The sequence below is a fragment of the Eriocheir sinensis genome, chromosome 46 (assembly GCF_024679095.1).
Source record: "Eriocheir sinensis breed Jianghai 21 chromosome 46, ASM2467909v1, whole genome shotgun sequence".
NCBI lineage: Eukaryota > Metazoa > Arthropoda > Malacostraca > Decapoda > Varunidae > Eriocheir > Eriocheir sinensis.
Genome location: NC_066554.1, coordinates 6,018,834 through 6,033,498, shown reverse-complemented (window position 1 = coordinate 6,033,498; position 14,665 = coordinate 6,018,834).

The window sequence follows — 14,665 nt, the reverse complement described above, 5'->3', positions numbered from 1 at the left end:
GCCTTCTTAGGCCAGCATATGGGGACAATGTTAGGGTGGAGGGAAGTAATATGTGGAGCTCTGTTCCTGATCAACGTAAATTATATGATGGAAGGAATCAACATTATAGGAGCCTGCTTTCAGACAATGCCAAGATCATAAGGAAATTAGAAGTTGAGGAGGATTGTAAAATGCTGTAATAAGATTTAGTCAGGATTTTGTAATGGATCCAAGCATGGGAGATGAATTGCAATGCAAAAGAATGCAAGTTACTGGATGTGGGTAAGTGTACCAAGAGGCCATCACTGAATTATTTGAAGAGAAATTAAAAATAATCACAAAAAGGGAGAAGACGTGGGGAGCATTGGTCCAGGATGACCCATCCAGGAGGGGACAAGGCCCTTTTATGCGGTTAGCGTAAGTGGGGTGAAAAGGATTTGTGGAGGCAATATAGAATGCATAACTTGAGGAAGGTGATTTAGACAATGCTATGAAGTTTTCAGTACAGATTGAGTTAAGGATAGGCTGAGAATGTTTAGGGAAGAAGGGGACAGGCGAGTGCTATCTAAGAATAGGGGTTAGGTTTGGAAGGTTGCATTGAGTTGTCAGGTAAAGAAATTGAGCTTTTGAAGTATTGAAGAACACCAAGTTTCTTTTGCTCCATTGAGAAATAATAGCAAGGTCAGAAGTTAAGCATTTTGTGGCATCCAACTTTGAGATATAATTATTCCTGTTGGGTGGGACGTTGCTGAGAATAAATTGTCTCTAAGAGTAATTAGAAAAAAATGTTCTGAAAAGAAGATGCAAAATAGAAAGAGTGGGAGGAGAGTGCTGCGAAACATTGGTTTTTATAAGATACGAGGTAATGAAATTGGGCCAGCAAAATTGATAATGGGGCTGCCATCTCTAAAAGGAAGGAGAGGCTACATAACTGCAGTGGTCTGGGCAGTAAAGGGCGTAGACCACTGATGAAGAAGACCTCTTTGGGAGTGGGAGTAACAAGGGGACATGAGATAAAGTTAAGAAAGATAAAATGCTTTAAAGACACTAGGAAATACAGTGTTCCCAATAGACACATTGACCAATGGAACAGCCTGGGTGAAGGTTGTCCAATCCTGAAACTTAAATGAGTTCCAAAGTTTCGGGACCAAGACACTGCCGCCGCTGCTTGAGACGAAACCCCTTGAACGCAGCTTATTTCCTGCACTTGATGAACTAAGTGTATACAGAGGTTTGGATGTAAACACATCACCGCTGAGTAAACAAAAAAACAAAAAAGGACAAAAACAAAATCTACGGACGCACATACCCACGATTCGTTACTTAATATACTAGGCCTACTTAAAGTTAAAAGACAGATATACCCATAAAATCAAATCAAATCCCAAACCAAGAGAATGTTACGGTATCCGTGCCCAGGCTGCAAGATGACTGCATAGATGTTAAGCTGGAAGGTAGAAATGTACAGAGCAGCAGACGGGAGGGTTAATTATAGGCCGGGAATCACGATGCTCTAATTTACATCCCCGTCTCTTGGGCCATGGATGCAGGACAAGGGGCAACGTTTCCATGGTTACGCTTAATACCTGTGTAGCGGGCGTGTCAAGTCTGCAGCAAACTTCAAATTCTTAAACATTTCGGCGTCTAAGCACACACGTTTGACAAGGCCTTCGTACGGGATTTGAGAGACATTTACAGGAGTAGTTTCATGACCCTGGTGGTAGTGTGACCATTTTTCGGTACCATGAATGTGAAAATATACTCATAAGAACGTGATTAATCTACTTTTCGTTCGGCCGTTGGAAATAGCTGAATTGAGAGGTGGACGAGTCTGAGAATATCGACCTAAAAAGTGTTCCCAGTAGCCGTATTTAAATGCCTTCCATGATTTTTTATTTAGTTCCCGTTATTTGTCCGAGCCTAGGTGAGGTTTGTCCTAATTGGCTGTGAAAGCGATCGAGGCAGATGTTGCACGAAGAAACAGTTTAGTATTCCCCTTTTGTAATACGGACCGGCCATCACAAAAAAAGATAGTTTCCAGCCCTCCAAGCCCTCCATCACGCCTATAAGTCATTCCTTCTCTCCCAACACTGCATAGGAAAGCGATGACTGCGCATTGAAACGACTGAATCCTGCCTACCATGGGTGTGTGTGTGTGTGTGTGTGTGTGTGTGTGTGTGTGTGTGTGTGTGTGTGTGTGTGTGTGTGTGTGTGTGTGTGTGTGTGTGTGTGTGTGTGTGTCATTGCATACAGAACTCCGTTTCTAAACAATTAAACACGAACTCTTAAATCCTACTGTGTGTGTGTGTGTGTGTGTGTGTGTGTGTGTGTGTGTGTGTGTGTGTGTGTGTGTGTGTGTGTGTGTGTGTGTGTGTGTGTGTGTGTGTGTGTGTGTGTGTGTGTGTCATTGCATACAGAACTCCGTTTCTAAACAATTAAACACGAACTCTTAAATCCTACTGTGTGTGTGTGTGTGTGTGTGTGTGTGTGTGTGTGTGTGTGTGTGTGTGTGTGTGTGTGTGTGTGTGTGTGTGTGTGTGTGTCCGGTACCTTTAGCCACCCTCTGGACTGGACTGCAGCCATTGGGAAACAAGCAGAACGAGAAACAAACAGCAATTGCCAAAACAAACTTCTGCATCACACACTCCGAAGTTTACGAGATAAAAGCGCGCGCGTGTGCGCGTGTAGGGGATTGGGCAGAAAGACAAGCAGAGGAATGAAGTAGCAAAAGCCTCAATCCACGGAAAGGCGGACGGCAGGAATACCAACGCGCGCGCGCGTGTCTGTCTCTCTCTCTCTCTCTCTCTCTCTCTCTCTCTCTCTCTCTCTCTCTCTCTCTCTCTCTCTCTCTCTCGTGCAGGGGGAAAGCGCTGATGGAAACATGTGCACTAACTGAGTGTGTGAAAACAGATCAAAAGGAGCACGGATCAAAAGGAGCACGGGGAGTGAATAACCTTTTGAGGGAGATGAAGCGAGTAAAAGAAGGAAGAGCATGAACAGGAGGAGGAGGAAATAAATGTAGAAGAGGAGCAAAGTGAATAAACAGGAAAACAAAGTGCTAAATGGTTTAATACTGGGACTGATATCCGTGTTCCGCCTTCCTTCCTTCTTTGTGAGGAGAGAGAGAGACACATTGTGAGTGAATTTCCTTTTAGGGTAAATTAACCAAGAGCAGGCGGAGGAAAAGGATGAGAAAGGGATGTAGAGGAGGAGCAGGAGTGAAATGAACAAGAGATCCTTTTAAGACAAATTAATGTAGAACAAGAGGAAGAAGAGTGGGAAAACAAAGGTGATTAGGTTCGTGTAAGATATTTTAGATGATGGTGCGTAGACCTCGACAGGAAAGGGGGGGAAGGAGGAAGAGAAGGAAGTGTAGAAAGAGCAGGAGGAGAGAAAGAGAAATGGAGAAAAAAGATGGTGCTTAGACCTCGAAAGGAAAGGGGGGGAAGGAGGAAGAGAAGAAGGAAGTGTAGAAAGAGCAGGAGGAGAGAAAGAAATGGAGAAAAAAGAACAATGACAAAAACCCGAACATAAATGGGGAAGAAAGGAAAATAAAAGAAAGAAACAATCATAATAAAAGATGATAGGAGAGAGAGAGAGAGAGAGAGAGAGAGAGAGAGAGAAACCCACGATTAGCCTCATCTGTCCTTGACCTTGCTTGCCCTTGACCCCAGCTGACCTCCCCTGTCAGGCTCAACCTCAGACCTTCACTTATGCGAAAAGAATAGTTTTAGGCTTCTACCGCTTAAATAACTCCACCTTTTAACTCAGTTTTTACTTCTGTCAAATAAGTTTCCGGGACCTAAATACAGCCTCTTTCTGATTATTTCAAATTCGAATCTATTTTTCTAATTTTATTCCTTTTTACGATAGTTATAGCTGCATTTTTTTTTTATCTTGCTGGAGGGCTGGGATAGCAATTCTCTTTGGTTAATTATGTTTTTTTCGGCAATTAAATGAATGAGTTAAATTACACACACACACACACACACACACACACACACACACACACACACACTTTTACTTCGATCCTAATAGCCTACCTCCGTGTTAAAGGACAGGAATTTCTCATGCTTATATGGAAACTTAAAATAGCTTATGATTTAATTTTATCATTCGACTGATCAAAATTCATAGGCATTAAAAAGGAGGAAGGCAGGAAGGAAGCGAAGGCAGAGATATAGGGCAGGAAGTTTGAAATCATGCCTGTGTAAAACTTTCCTATCTGGCTCAACCTCAGACCTTCAATTATGCTAAAAGAATAGTTATAGGCCTCTATCGCTTAACTTACTCCACCTTTTCACTCAGTTGGCTTTGCTATAACAGGAATAATTTGTATTAATATTTTTAATCCATTGCAATGTAGAATTCACAAACAGAATGATTTTCCTACATGTCAGGGAGTTTGAACTTTTATTATGTAGCCTACTATGTAAGACTAACAACATTGGTGTGACGTAGCCTACTTTGTTACGTAGGCTTACTTATATTACATCTGGCAAAACCCTTTACCTTCCAGTTATACATTTACTACGCCAAAAATGTAGATAAATAAGAGTCATTCTGGTAGGTTTCTCGTAGCCTAACTGTTTCATAATTTAAAGACTTCAGGAATTCTTTAGGCTAACAGCAAGGAAGGGATTTTTAGGATACGGTGCATACGGTTGGCCTTACATCACTAAGTTCCATTATGCAGTTCAACTCTGATTAGAAAGTAACGATTAAAATCAGGCGGCCATTTCAGACTGCACAGAAATGAAAATCGCGTGCCTTTCAGAAGACTGCATTTATTGCTGGCCCCATCACCCCTCTAATTTCATCTAGTCATGTTTTTTTTTTTACTCAACCATACTCTAGAAAGTATCGAAATAGATAAAACATTCTAGACAGCAGAAAAGGATGACTACGTAACTATAAAAAGATAAACCAGATTTTAAACATGAAATAACACTGGAACCTCTCACTTGAGGGTAGTTTCTTAACGAGGGTGGGTGCGCGCGCGGCCGACTCATTGAAAAACGAAGTTATTTCTCTGATTTAGTGAGACTTAGAGACTTAGCGGTGTTTGAGTCTTGCCAGTGTGTGTGTCAGGAAGTCGAGTGTGTGTGGACGAAGGACGGACGGCTGAGGCGACGGAGAGGAGCTACAACGTGAGTAAATACCGTATTGCTGTGATGGGTTATTATCGGGTGCCATTTTTTTTCCTTTCTTCATTCTTATAAATTCCTTTCCATTGCTTATCTTTCTTCCATTTCGTATTTCCTCATTGTTTCCATTCCTCACTTCCTCTCCTTCCTATATATACACCGAACAAGTCTTATGATAATAAGCATGTATTTTAAGGTGATTTCAAGCTTGTTAACTATAACAGCCCAGCGATCATTGTGTGTGCGTGTGTGTGAGTGTGTTGCTTCGTCGGGTTCAGCTTGTTAATGATCGCTGGGCTGTTATAGTTGTCGTGTGTGTGTGTGTGTGTGTGTGTGTGTGTGTGTGTGTGTGTGTGTGTGTGTGTGTGTGTGTGTGTGTGTGTGTGTGTGTGTGTGTGTGTGTGTTGCTTCGTCGGGTTCAGCTTGTTAATGATATCTCGGCTGTTATATATTTGTGTGTGTGTGTGTGTGTGTGTGTGTGTGTGTGTGTGTGTGTGTGTGTGTGTGTGTTTGTTCGTCTTCAGCGCTTTGGGCTATTGGGGGCTGTTATAGTGTGTGTGTGTGTGTGTGTGTGTGTGTTGCTTCGTCGGGTTCAGCGAGTTACCCGAACGCTCGCTCACTCGTGGTTCACATGCTCGTACTCATTCTTCTCGCTTAGCCTAACTTATTACCTCTCTAAACACTCACGGAATCTCCAAAATTAAAATTCGACTGGGTAAATAAACCGACTGGAGCAAGGTTTTCATAAAAGTTAATTTTTTTTTAATTCACTCAGTAGCTTAGAACGGTGATAGCATCGAACCAGAGTCATATTCAGTGAGTGGTTTGTGAGTATCTGGTTCAATTAAGACGGGAAGTCCACTCTGAATATTGTTAATCATGCTTGTTTGAAGAGTCGTTTCACCTATTGAGGCAGTTAACACGAAAACTTATTATCAACTACTGATGGTTAGCAGTTGCCGTTTTCTGCCTCAGTTTAAGTACTTTTTTTATCATTTTAATTTAACCTTTTAATCTAATAAGCACAGTACGCTCACCTAATATATAGAGAGAGGTTGGTCCCGTTAACAAAATATGAATTTTGTGCTAGAATATTTATTATAATTTGAATATTATAATTTAATTCAAAGTCATCAAATTACTCAACGATCAGACAACGTTGTTAGGCTATTTACCGGCCATTGTGATTTCTCAGGTATCTTTAATTTCTTAATTACTTCCAAGCAAACCGCGAGTAACTTTGGACGTATTGTGTGGGTTATCTAGCCTAACATACGTCTTGAATGGAGTTTTCTCGCTTTTCTCGAGTGTAATGGCTTACAATGGCTTTCTGTCTCTTTTCTAACACCTTTATGCACTGTTCATATATTATCTTGTCCAACCTCCTGGGTGCCTGCATGACTGCCGAAGTTTAAGCCGAGTAAAATACTTTCTCGAAATTTATAATACCGAGTAAAATACTTTCTCGAAATTTACAATAGTTTTGAGTAGTTTTTGTTATGAATAGAGTTAACTGACGTCTAGGGGTTGATTTGTATTTAAAAGATAGCAAACTGGTGAAATGCCTGAATTTACTCTTTTCTCCACTCCCACAAGACCATCGCGTGTAACGAAACAAGAGAAATTAATCCAGACAAGGAAAGGTTTGCCGGCGCCGGGGATGAGGCTTGCCCATCAGACAAGTCTTGTCACTACACAGCTCCCCATTCTTACTTAGATTATTTTGTGTGTAGAGTTCCCATTTTCTATGAACTTCGGAGAGCATGGGCCATCACTCTATACCTGTTACCCTCTCGGGGTGACAACAGAACCACAGGAGAGGATTCCCACCGCTTTTGCCACCAGTGAAATACCAGAATTTTTCTCATTACAACAACCCACTGGCTAAGTGGGTTATGGGAGGCTCGCCCATCAGGCAAGTCGTGTCACTACACTGGGACATAACATAAGTGAAAGCAAATAGTACAATTTTACTTATTAAAACTTAACCTAATAAGACAATTACACTGGGACATAACATAAGTGAAAGCAAATAGTACAACTTTACTTATTAAAACTTAACCTAATAAGACAATTAGAACATATGACAAAATAGGCAATGACAAGAATAAATGGCTTGGTTCCCCGAGGTGATTAGTTATAGTTACAATTACACATAAGGAACCAAGTATGAAAATTATCTTTGAGAAACCAAACAAGAATTACAAATGTGGAACGAAATATTAGTTCACTGAAGTGTTTTAGTTTAGACTTAAGAATTACACATAACGAATACAGATATATATGCAAGTGAGAATGTGTGTCACACCCCGTGATGAATCCCGGTTAACTCACGATAAATTGATGAGTCCTTGCGTCCTCGGGGGAAGCGAGCTACCTCGGATGAGACTGCCGGGGTCAGTTGGTGGAGGTCTATATATCACCTCGGCGGGCGAGACGAGTCCGCGAAGTGTGAGGCTTCATGATATTCAATTGAATGAGGAGTGAAGCCTCGGTGTGGAGTCACGAGTCCTCGAGTGAATGCGTTGTTGCGTGGTGGAGCTTCGAGGATTCGTGCGTTGAGTTGGTTATTGGTGAAGTGGTGATGTGTGATGGCGCGCTTCGAGGCTCGAGTAAACGAGGGTACCATTACATTTTATTTTTCATTTTTTGCTCGGCAGGCTTTTTAACAACTAGGATGATGACGTAGGTGTGTTCAGTCCTTGAGTGGCCACAGTAAAATCTAGTTTGTTCTCGTTCTCGCTGGTTAAAGGCTAGGCTAAATCTGAGGAGCAACTGCTTTGTTTTACTTATCGCGTTTGTTATGTTGTTAGTGAATAGTTTGTTGACTGCCATGCGTAAATTAATTGGTCAGCAGTTCTTTGATGATGCCTTTTTTTGTGAATTGAAGTGATGGGGGTCATTTTTCCAGCCTGTGTGACCTGCGGATTTTAATGAAGTCACTGAGAAAAATACTAAAGCAGCAGTAAGTCAGTTACAATCTCAGAAATTAGTTCCTCGTCCCGCCTTGTAGCTACAGGAAGATACGACGGATTTATGCTTGCCATCGTTCAGATATATAATGCTTGTGTAGTTTTCTATATATTTTACCGTAAGGTGTTTTCAAGTCATTTTTTTATTTGTTATTACTAGTCAATTCTTACTTCTACGAACCGAAAATTAATGTAGATGTTTTACTCTAGGGTCGAGGGATTGTGTGTGTGGGGGTGCCAAGGTGAAAGTCCGCGCCGGGCGGCACATCATCCAGCCACACCACTGTCTGGCTGCTTCCTGGTGGTGCAGCGAAATTAATCGAGAAAAAATGAATGTATACATGAGGGGGAGCATGTTGCGAGCTTTTATTTTCTCTCCTCTCTTATTTTAGCCCATGTTCTGTCACAACACGACTGCCAAGCCTGTTCCACTCAACCACTCTGTTGGTAAAATAATTTTTGCCAATGTCCTTATTGAATCTAAATTTAACCAGTTTAAACTTATTACTACGAGTCCTACCTGGTCGAACCCTTCGCCTTTCTGGAGAATTCGTTTAATTGTTCGTTTTCCTCATATAGCAAGTTTAATCCGTGAATCATCTTAGTCATCCTCCTATGTACCGATTCTAAGATTTTTTATATCCATTCCATAATAAGGTGACCAGATCTGAACCGCATAATAAAGATGAGGGCTAACTAATGCTAAATATAGCTTGAGGATGACTTCGGCGATTCTAATGCTTACGATCCTTGAAATGAATCCCAGTACCCTGTTTGCTCGATTGATCACTACCACCTCCACCATCACCACCTCCACCATCACCACCACGATCACCATCTCCACCTCCACTACCACCACCACCATCATTTCCTTTAGTCTCACCACCCACACTATACCACCACTACCACCACCATCACCACCACAACCAACACCATCACTATCACCACTATTATCACCATTCCCACCACCAACGCAAGTCAGGAAATGATTCTCTCTCTCTCTCTCTCTCTCTCTCTCTCTCTCTCTCTCTCTCTCTCTCTCTCTCTCTAAGGTGGAGGAGAGGGAGGTATACGTGAATGAAAAGTATGTGGAAAACGAGTGGCACGTGCTGAAGGAGGAAGAGGAGGAGGAGGAGGAGGAGGGGAAGGAGATTAGTGCTGATTTCTTCTTGTGTTGGATTAGATTGTTGATTGTTTCCTTGTTTGTTTCATATTTTTTTTTTTTTTTATTTGTCTATATTATTTTCTTCCTCCCCGATTTTTTTCTCTATTATTTGTTTTCTTTTTGTCTAGTCAGTTATTTATTTACGTGGTTTGTTTATCATGTTTTAGTTATGCGTATATTTATCTACCTTGTTTATTTGCTTATTTATCTCAATTTATTATCATACTGTAGTTTTTTCAGTATAATGACGTACTTTTGTGATTTTTTTTTCCTTACGGGTGGAGATACAGTTTTAAGTCTACATGATACTTTTATTGCTAAGTAAAGTTCATCATCATCATCATCATCATCATCCTACTACTACTACTACTACTACTCCTACTACTACTACTGCTACTGTTACTGCTGCTGCTAAGAATATAATAATAATAAATGTAGTAACTTTAATTATCAATCGTCAGCGTCACCTTTTCAGCGAGCACATAGGCCAGTGATATAATAAGCCCGGCCTGTGTCTTCCCTGTACAGCCCGGCCCGTATGTCTGAACTAATTATTAACGTCCGTGGAAACTTGACCCGTACACACGCAAACAATGGCCCACGCCTGAGGACACACGCCAGTACCAACCCGCACATGGCCGGGGCTTTAAATATACGTATAGATAGTTGTAGCGGTTATTATGATAAAAATGATTGTACTACTACTACTACTACTACTACTACTACTACTACTACCACTACCACTACTACTACTACTGCTATCTTTTGTCTCTTGGGTTTCTATAGTATACTTGCTGGCTGATCGTTGTTGCCTCCAAAGTGTCAGTCTATAAAGAACTCACTGAAGGCAGACTATAACGTATCGGCGCCTCAGTTCGCCTGTTTGAAAAGCCTCTCGTGGAAGTTGCTGGGAGTTTCATGGCATGTTTTGTGATTCTAGAGAGGTAGACAACTAAATCTCGAATGGATAAGTCACCCATGAAAAATCGAATTAATCTTCTCTGTGACATTGGAAAGCCGTAATGGGAACCCGACCACACAAACCCTGTGGTCCAGCCTAGGTGGTCTGTTCTTACACCCAAGTGGAATTATATTAATCAAATGCCTCCCAAGACTGCATTTCTACTTAGTAAAGGTTAAGTAAAGGAAGTGTCGGTCGAGCTTGTTTTTAGATGAGTCAGTCGTGTTGCACTGGAGTACTGAAGGTTGGATCTTACTCCATTCTCGCTCTACAACGTTGGTGAAGAAAAAAATGGTAGAGTCTGAATATATTTATTTGCATAGCTTTTGTGCCATTATTTCTCGTTCGGAACGTGTCATCAATCATAGCAATATAATTTTGTCCACAGTCGTAAAATTGTTAAGTATTTTGAAATATTCGACCAGTTTTCCTCGGAGGCAACTTTTAATGGAGAAAAGGTTAAGGTACGGTAAGGATCGTAAGGTTTGTCGCTCGAGGAAGAGACCATCTTTGTTGCCCTACGTTGAACACCTAACTTTGCAATATCCTTCGCATGGTGGGGAGACCAAAATCGTAATGCATATTCCAAGTGGGGTCTGACTAAACTTGTACAGTGGAAGTACTACATCTTTGTTCTTGAATGAGAGGTTTCTCTTAATAAAGCCAAGCATTCTGTTAGCTTTATTTGCTGAGAGAGAGAGAGAGAGAGAGAGAGAGAGAGAGAGAGAGAGAGAGAGAGTCCACGAGGGAAGGAGGGACGTGACTGGGAAGAATGAAGGTTGTTTGTAAAAAATAAAGAAACATATAAAATGAAAAAAAATGTGAACGGGGGAATCTGTAACTGAGTGCGAGGAGGAGGAGGAGGAGGAGGAGGAGGAGGGGAAGGAACACAAAGGAAGAGCAAACAACAGCAGACCTGATGGTCCTTACGAGGCTGTTTGTGACAAGCTACACTAACTATCTAATCAAAGGTGGAAAGAGGAGGGAAAATGAGGAGGAGGAGGAGAAGGAGGAGGAGGAGGAGGAGCATAAGGTGGAGGAGGAGAAGGAGGAGGAGGAGGAGGAGCATAAGGTGGAGGAGGAGGAGGAGAAGGAGGAGGATGAAGAAAAAATAATAATATGAATAAGCAGAAGAAAGGAAAAACATAGGAAGTCTTTTTAAACATGTACTTATTAATATATGAAAAATCTCTCTCTCTCTCTCTCTCTCTCTCTCTCTCTCTCTCTCTCTCTCTCTCTCTCTCTCTCTCTCTCTCTCTCTCTCTCCAAGGCATTACGGTCTTTGTGGAGGCTGTAATTTTAGTAATGCACAGGACTCATTAGAAGATGGGAGTCGGGAGGGAAGAAGGGGAAGAAGAGGGGGAGAGAGGGGAAGAGGAGAAAGGGAGGGGAAGAGGAGAAAGGGAGGGGAAGAGGAGAGGGGAGAGAGAGGGGAGACAAGGCGTACCAAACAATCTGTCCTCACTCTCTTCCTCTCTCTCCATCTTCCTCCTCCTCCTTTCCTCCGGTCTCCATCCCTCCAGCTGTCACCTTTCCTTTCTCTCTCCCTCTCTCTCTTTCTTTCCTCCATCTCTCCCCCTTTAAAATTCCTCCCTTTGTATCATCCCTCCATCACCTCCCCCATCCCCCTTAAATCTCCTCCACCTTCACCTCCTTCCACTGCATCCACCTCTTCCTCCACTTTTTGTCCCTCCATATAGTTTCCTTTCGTCCACTTTCTTTTTCAACTGTCTTCCCTTCCTTCCTTATTCCACAAATTGGTTCCCCCTTCCCACCCCTTTTCTCTCACTCTCTATCTCTATCTATCTATCTTTCTATCTATCTAGGTGTCTGTCATGCTCTGTTTTCCATATCAGTCTGTCTGTCTAAAAATATAGGGCGTTCCTTACACACACACACACACACACACACACACACACACACACACACACACGGTCAATCCCTCACTCACACAAAAAGAAGAAAAAAAGAAAAAAAAAGTCTGATGCAATATCCAATCACAAAAACAAATAAATAAAAAAAAAAAAAACCGAGCAACCTAATCCCTGTCTGTTAAAAAAACAAAAACACGCATACATCATAGAATAGATGGATGGATATAACCGAAGCCATATATACAGAGAACAGATTTTCGTTTGATCATTAGGCACACACACACACACACACACACACACACACACACACACACACACCAGCCATGAATGAGTACCGTGTGTCAGTCGAGGGTTGTGTGTGCTTTGTGTTTGCTTTGTGTGTGTGCTTTGTGTGTGTGTGTGTGTGTGTGTGTGTGTGTGTGTGTGTGAGGAATGCCCTTTATTTTTAGACAGACAGAAAGGGGCAAAAAGACAAAAGTTCCAACTAAAATTCTTGACATATAAGAAAGTCACATTTTTCCTTCCTTTCCCCCTCTTATTATATTTATGAGTGTGTAAGAAGAAGTAGAGGACAAGGAGGAGGCTTTTTTTCTCTCATTTCCGTTGCTGTATTTTACTATCTATGTTATCCTTGGCGTTAATGGAGCCACTAATTTGTCGCCTCGGTGTAAGGTGCCATGCTCTCTGCCACTGGCTCCTGTGTTCCTGTGCTTTCTCATGCCGCCGCCTCATCCCATCCCTCTGCCAAACACACCTCGTCTACCTCCATCCATTCACTCAGCTAAATGCTCTTCCCCTCCTCTTTCACCTCCTCCTCCTCCTCCTCCTCCTCCTTGCTGCTCACCCGTTTATGCCCGCTAAGCCAACAAGGTGTATGTTACATGTTCTTATGCTCATCCACTCCCCTCTTCCATCTCTCGAATACCTCGCCCTCCCTTTCACCACCACCACCACCATCCACCCACCTTCACCACCACTACAACTACCTTCACCACCACACGCTTCCCCTACACACCCACCTCCACTTACTCCTCACCAGCTTACTCCCTCTCAACGTGCCCTTTCCCTTTCAACCACCAACACCTCCACCACCACTTATTTCTCCTTCCTCAATCCCCCTTCTCTCTTTTTTTACATCTCCCTTTACCTCTCTTCCTCCCCCCCCCCCCCATCACTACCACCACCACTGCCTACCTGCTCCATCCCTCTACCCCTTTCAATCCTCTCTCCACCCTCCCTTCCTCCTCCTCCTCCACCACAACCACCACAGCCTCCCACTCGCATCACTTCCACCTAAACACCACCACCTCCCTTGCCTCCTCTCCCTTATCACCTCCTTCCTCAGTACACACACACACACACACACACACACACACACACACACACACACACACAGGGGCCACGTGATACATACTGGAGTCGTTGGTAATTATGTATGTGTTCTTTATCTTGTTCTTCATCTCCTTTGTTATATGTGTGCTTGGTTTGAGAAGTATGATAATGATGAGGACGTATATTAATAGTTTTCATTCTTCGTTATCTTTCTCTGCGTGTGGTTTAACGTTGTATTATTAATCTGACTCTTTCTCTTCATCTTTTCGTAATTCAAGTGCTTCTTAATTAACTATTGTCTCTTAGTGGGTCGAGTGTCATATATTTATAAATCATCTTAATTCACGACTCCTCTACCTCTTTTTCCATGTTCTCTGTGCGTTGCTGAATGTGATAATGACGTGTGTGTGTGTGTGTGTGTGTGTGTGTGTGTGTACTTATTGTTTCGCTTCCGTTGTTATTTGCGTCTCAAAATTCGGGTGTCTGTTTGATTACGTATTGTCTTCATGATCAGGTGTCACTGCATCGTAAAAACTCTCGTCTATCGCTCATCATCCTTATTGTTCTCTGTTTAGTTGTCCTTTTTACGGATAGGGAGTTAGATCAAGGTGAAGGTAAAGTTAGGGGCATACGCCATAGGGATGAACACACACAAAACGTTGACAAATGCGGCACCTGGAAAATAAGCAAAATCTCCATGAAATAATGCTTAGATGTATGCAGTTTGAAGGGTCTTATGGTCTATAGGGAGGGTCTTTTCGCCTGGGTTGTTGTCATCTGTGGTGGAATGGACTATAGCACTTGCCTAGGTCTTGTTTTCCCTCTTTTATATTTCACTTTTTCATTCTAGTGTTGCTTAATTGTCATCTTCTGGTCAGCTGTCACGATCATTCTTATACGTTAATTATTCTTAATGTTTTTATTCTTTTCCTTTGATATCTCATCCTCATTGTTTTCCTTTGTTCATTGTTTTTATCCTCACTTTTTCATTTCTTTTTCTTTTTCTTTTCGGCTACAGGAGTTAGATCAAGGGATGACCATATTAAAAAAGGCATAAATACTTCACTAACAAAGAAAAGATAATCTCTCCATAAACTTGATCAAATTTCCGTTCTCTTTGATACTCGTCTTAATACTCTTCTTTAATCTTTCTCTCTCTCTCTCTCTCTCTCTCTCTCTCTCTCTCTCTCTCTCTCTCTCTCTCTCTCTCTCTCTCTCTCTCTCTCTCTCTCTCT